This window comes from Rutidosis leptorrhynchoides, chromosome 9, assembly GCF_046630445.1.
Source record: "Rutidosis leptorrhynchoides isolate AG116_Rl617_1_P2 chromosome 9, CSIRO_AGI_Rlap_v1, whole genome shotgun sequence".
Taxonomy (NCBI): Eukaryota; Viridiplantae; Streptophyta; class Magnoliopsida; order Asterales; family Asteraceae; genus Rutidosis; species Rutidosis leptorrhynchoides.
This window is the reverse complement of record NC_092341.1, coordinates 353,035,830-353,040,927: the sequence shown is the minus strand read 5'-3', so window position 1 is coordinate 353,040,927 and position 5,098 is coordinate 353,035,830. Positions and strand designations below refer to the sequence as shown.

At 32.2% G+C, this 5,098-nt stretch overlaps 1 non-coding gene across 1 annotated transcript; it reads left to right on the top strand.

Moving 5' to 3' along the window:
• The first annotated feature begins 1,565 nt into the window (after window positions 1-1,565).
• LOC139869849 (small nucleolar RNA R71) lies at window positions 1,566-1,671 on the top strand. Its single transcript, XR_011766423.1, has one exon. It is a non-coding gene; the product is annotated as a small nucleolar RNA R71 (small nucleolar RNA).
• Window positions 1,672-5,098: the final 3,427 nt, after the last annotated feature.

Sequence of the window (5,098 nt, the reverse complement as noted above, 5' to 3'; positions counted from 1 at the left end):
ATTCATTCTTCTTCATAATAGCAGCACATTCTGCTTCAAGGAATGCGGATGATGCTTGCTCACACACTCCTTCTTTTGCCATCAAATCATTCAAGAATTTCCCATAGTTTGGCACACCTGCAATAACATCAACCAAAGGTACATCTACACAAATATTATCCGTATTTAAAGGCTTACAATGATTCTCCTTTGGTTTTTCGGATGCAAGTGCTTGTGGGTATGGAATGGGTTCTTTATAGTCTTCCACTTTAGGTGCTTGCTTCACCGTATCTTCCGCTTCTTCCTTGATCATCTTCAAATCATCATCAACCCTAAACTCAGAAGGTTCGGTGGTTTCTATTTTCTACACTTCCACATGATTTCCCGTCATCAACCTCATCAAATAATCACCATACTCGGGAGTTATGTCACCAACTCGGATCTCTTCATCTTCACATGTTATACTTTTCACACTTTCAACTCGGGTATCATCCATCTCTTGATAAGGAGTGTAATCCGCCATATTGGATAAATCAGAAAATATAAACTCATCACACTCTTCATCATCATCTTTACACCCAAGAGTAAAAATTGGACTCTTCTCCGGTGTTTTGAAACTTGCTTCATCCTCACAGAAACTATAAATAGCATTCACTTGTGAATATGCTGGGGCTTGAGGATCATTTTTCTTTAGTATAAACGGAGGGTTACTTGCAATTGGTGGTCTCTCTGCTAGTAACTGTGAGATCCTTCCAACATCTCTTTCTAAAATCTGAATCGTGGCTTGTTGATTTCGAATTTGCTGAGTTTGGAGCTCTGCATTTTGCTCATGCTTAACCATAAAATCTCTCAAGAGATCTTCTAAAACAGATTTCCTCTCAGGTTGAGGTTGCATAATTGCTAATGGTTGCGGTTGCATGAGTGCTAGTGGTTGTGGTTGTTGATTGTGTTGGAAATTATTTTGATAATTTCGTTGAGGTTGATTTCGGTTATTATAACCTGGTGGCGGATTTCTTTGATTTTGATTTGGAAAATTCCGGTTGTTTTGGTAACCTGGATTTCCTCCTTGATAGTTATTGTTATTTTGATAGTTATTATTATTTGATCCTGAAGGTCCTCCTACTTGATAGCTGTTTATAGGAGGATATTTTTGGTTGTTTGCTTCTATAGCTGGAAAATCACTGAAGTTCATTTCACCTTTTCGTAAGTATCCTAAGAAATTTGCTTGTTCTTCCATTGTACTTTGATCACAATCTCTAGTAAGATGGGGACCTTGGCATAGTTCACATCCTACTCTAATAGAATGCATTTCCTTGGTTACTTTCTCGATTTGTCTTGCTTGATTTGCTATTTGAACTTTTAAAGAAGCAATTTCATCATTACTTTCAATACTAGCAACATTTGATGATCTAGAAAATTCTATTTCTTGATGCCAGTTATGAGAATGGGACGCTAAATCAGCAATGATTGTATGAGCGTCTTCAGGTGTTTTCTTCATAACCGAACCTCCGGCTGCAACATCTATATCTTTTCTAGTTGCCACATTGACTCCTTTATAGAATATTTGGACCTTTTGGAATGTATTCAACCCGTGTTGAGGACATATTTGAAGCATTTTATTGAATCGGGTCCAAGCTTCATAAAGAGTTTCATTAGGCTTTTGTTTAAAGTGATTTATGTCACTTTGTAGTTTTGCTGCTTTTGAAGCAGGAAAGAATTCTGACAAAAATTTATCCATCATATCATTCCAGTTTTCAATATAACCTTCTGGTAATGAGTCTAGCCAATCTCTTGCATCATCTTTTAAGGACCATGGAAAGATTTTTAAACATGCAACTTCATCGGTGACATCTTTGATTTTGAAAAGCTTGCAAATGCTTACAAACTTACGAAGATGCTCGTTAGCATCCTCATTTGGGGCTCCACCGAATTGACATGTATTAGTTACCATGTGTAAAAATTGACCTTTTATTTCAAAACCATCACTCATCGTGGGTTGGATGATTGCGTGGCCTTGACCTTTTCTTGTGGCCTTCATTAATGCTTCCATCGTTTGATTTGTATCAGCCATTTCTTCTTCTTCTTTAATAATCGGCTCTATGATTGGTTGAATTATTGGTTCAGAGTCGGATTCTAAGAAAAGTGACTCTAAATTTTTAGCAAGAGATTCTACTTCTTGAGCTCTTAAGCGTTCGTGGAATTTCCTTTCGAGTTCAGGATGTGAAGGAGTTAATTCAGCGTTGGAGGAACGTAAGTTCATACATTAATTTCTATTATGAGATCACACACTGAAGGTTTATCTAGGGTTACCTATTTGGTTCTTTTTTTTTTTTAGAGTTTTTCGGTGTTTTAAAATTACTAGTACTTCCTATTTCTTTTTGTTGTTTTTGTCTTTTATTAATTCTTTGAGGTTCCGGATTAAGTTTAACGAGTTTAGGATTGAACGGATCATACAATTTGGGAAATTGTACAAAGAATTAAACGATTTATTCAAAAACTTTGAACTTTCTTGGAAATGAATTTCCTCGAGAGGATCGAATAACATAAAAACAATGATAAAAACCCTTAAACAAACAGATTTTCCTTCTGATTTTTGCCCACGTTTCGAATAGCCAAAAGATGCAGCAGAGGGGCAGGATCCTTCAAAGACCAATAAAATTGGTGATCCAACAACCCGGTCCACGTACAAATCCAACCCGACAGTGGCGCCAAAAAGTTGATGTGCGGAAACGTAACCTTTATTTATGAACGGATTTGAGTTGTTTTGTTACACGAATTGATTTATTGTATATGTGGTATTTTATAGATTTTAGGTTGATTTCACACATATATATAGGCAACTAGTCCTATCCGTGTAGTTTAGTTTGTTGGTAAATCCGATTCGTTCCACAGGGAGATGGAGTGTTTAATGGTTTTTAATAGTCTTTGATGTCAAACTTAATTAAAGGGGGTTTTGGATTAGGCAATTGTAAAATAACAGTAAAAGAAAATAACTAAAACTAATTTACTAAATAAAATTACAAGATTACAAAAATTAACTTAAAAAGGAACTAAATGAAAATAAACTAATTATGATGCATTAATTATGTTACTAAATGGTAATTAGTAAAATAGTAATTTTTAATGAAACTATATATTTAGAATTTTGTTTTGAGCAATTATAATAGAAACTTATTTAAATTAACTAAAATGCATTTTTAGTAAAACTAATACAAATTAAAAGGAATTTAATTAATTTACTAATTATAAACTAGTTACAATTTATAAACTTATAATAATTAATACTAATTTTAAGATTAAAACATTTATTAAGGTATTTTATAATAAGTAAAACTAATTAACTTAATTAAAATAACTAATAACCTAAATATATATAATTAAATAATTAAAACCCTAAATTTAACCTAGCTGTACTGTAGCCGCGTTTTAGCCTTACACGATTCGTGTGATGATACACGATTCGTGTATGAGTAAAAAGATGTGACAAATAACTGTTACGAAAATTAACTATTTTTATGTATTTTTTTTTTATATTTTAAAATAATACTTCGTAAATAATAAACTTAATACTTTTATAAGAAATATAAATGAGATAAATGAGAGTGTTTACTTAATTGTGTCACCCCTAGGTCCATGGATTGTTTTAAGTTTACGCCCTATTTAAAATGTTCTAGTATCAAACTTTACATTTTTCTCTCGAATAAATATAAGGTTACAACTTAACTAAATAAAATCTAATTTTCATTGGATTCTTTTTAGAAAGCTACTATTCCCTAAGTATTTAAATTGAGACCTAGCCTAGTTTTAACCTTCGCCAATACCCAAATTATAACGGTTTCCCTTTTTATAATTTCACCTTCATATAATTTATTGATATCACCCAAACCACCGAAGTTTATTTCTAAATTGGTGTCAATAACTTATCTATAAATTCGTCTAGATCATTTTTAATGTTGAAGCTTAATTTATGTAAATAAATATAACTTTCGTTATTTAAATTTAATAAATTAAGTGGGAAGAGTTAAATACCTAATTACATAAAAATGGTTCTTTTAACTAAGCTCAATATTAAAAATACTAAAGTTACATTTTAACTTTTACAGATGGTAACAATCCATTTCACTAGGGGCTCTACATTTAAGCAAACACTAGGGAAATTTAGCTATCCATTACACTAAGGTAGACATAAAAATATAGATATGCAAACATAATAACAACGCTAATTTTTAACAGAGTAAACTTACTAAAATATCTTCACTTGCATTAACTTCAAACGGTAGAAAAATTACAATAATAACACCCCTTTCACGCGTACAATAACACCCTTTATCACGAACAATACCCCCTTAATAATTGATACTTGAAACTAATTACAATAGGTACAAGTAAAAATAACAATAGTAATTTGATATAGTAATTTTGTGTGTATTTTCTCCTGTGTGTAATATGTGTTGTAATCTTGTATCCTCCTTCTGTCTCTGAACGTACTCTCTATTTAACATGTATTAGAAGTAGTAGGTGAGTCAAAAAGATCCATTTGCTGAAGCACTAGCCAAAAGAAAGGTTTTAAAACTCCAAAAGTAGCCGCCCCTTATCTGATGAATGATTAAATTCGGCCTAACATTACACGATTCGTGTATGGCTACACTATTCGTGTAAGAACAAATATTCTACACGATTCGTGTAGACCTACACTATTCGTATAAGAACAAATATTCTACACTATTCGTGTAGACCTACACTATTCGTGTAAGAGTAAAAGCAGTTTTCTTTATTTTTCTTTTTTCGTTTGTTCTTTGATGACCTCGTATTGACGTGTACTGACTTGGCACTTTACATTTGAACTCTTTTCTTCATCTATCTTGTACTTTCATTCGGATAAACGTTTCTTGATATAAATCTGGTTAAAACTATTGTTTTATCGTCGAATCTTCAAATAGCAAGCTCTTATCCACTTTTGTCGTTTTTCTCGTGAAATGCGCATTGAATGTCTTTGTAGATGATAAAAACCTATGAAATATAAGTGATATTGCGTCGAATAATATGTATGTTTAGAGCAATATCAACACTTTTAATATATTTTGATGTTTTAAGTTTATTAAGTCAGCTGTCCTCGTTA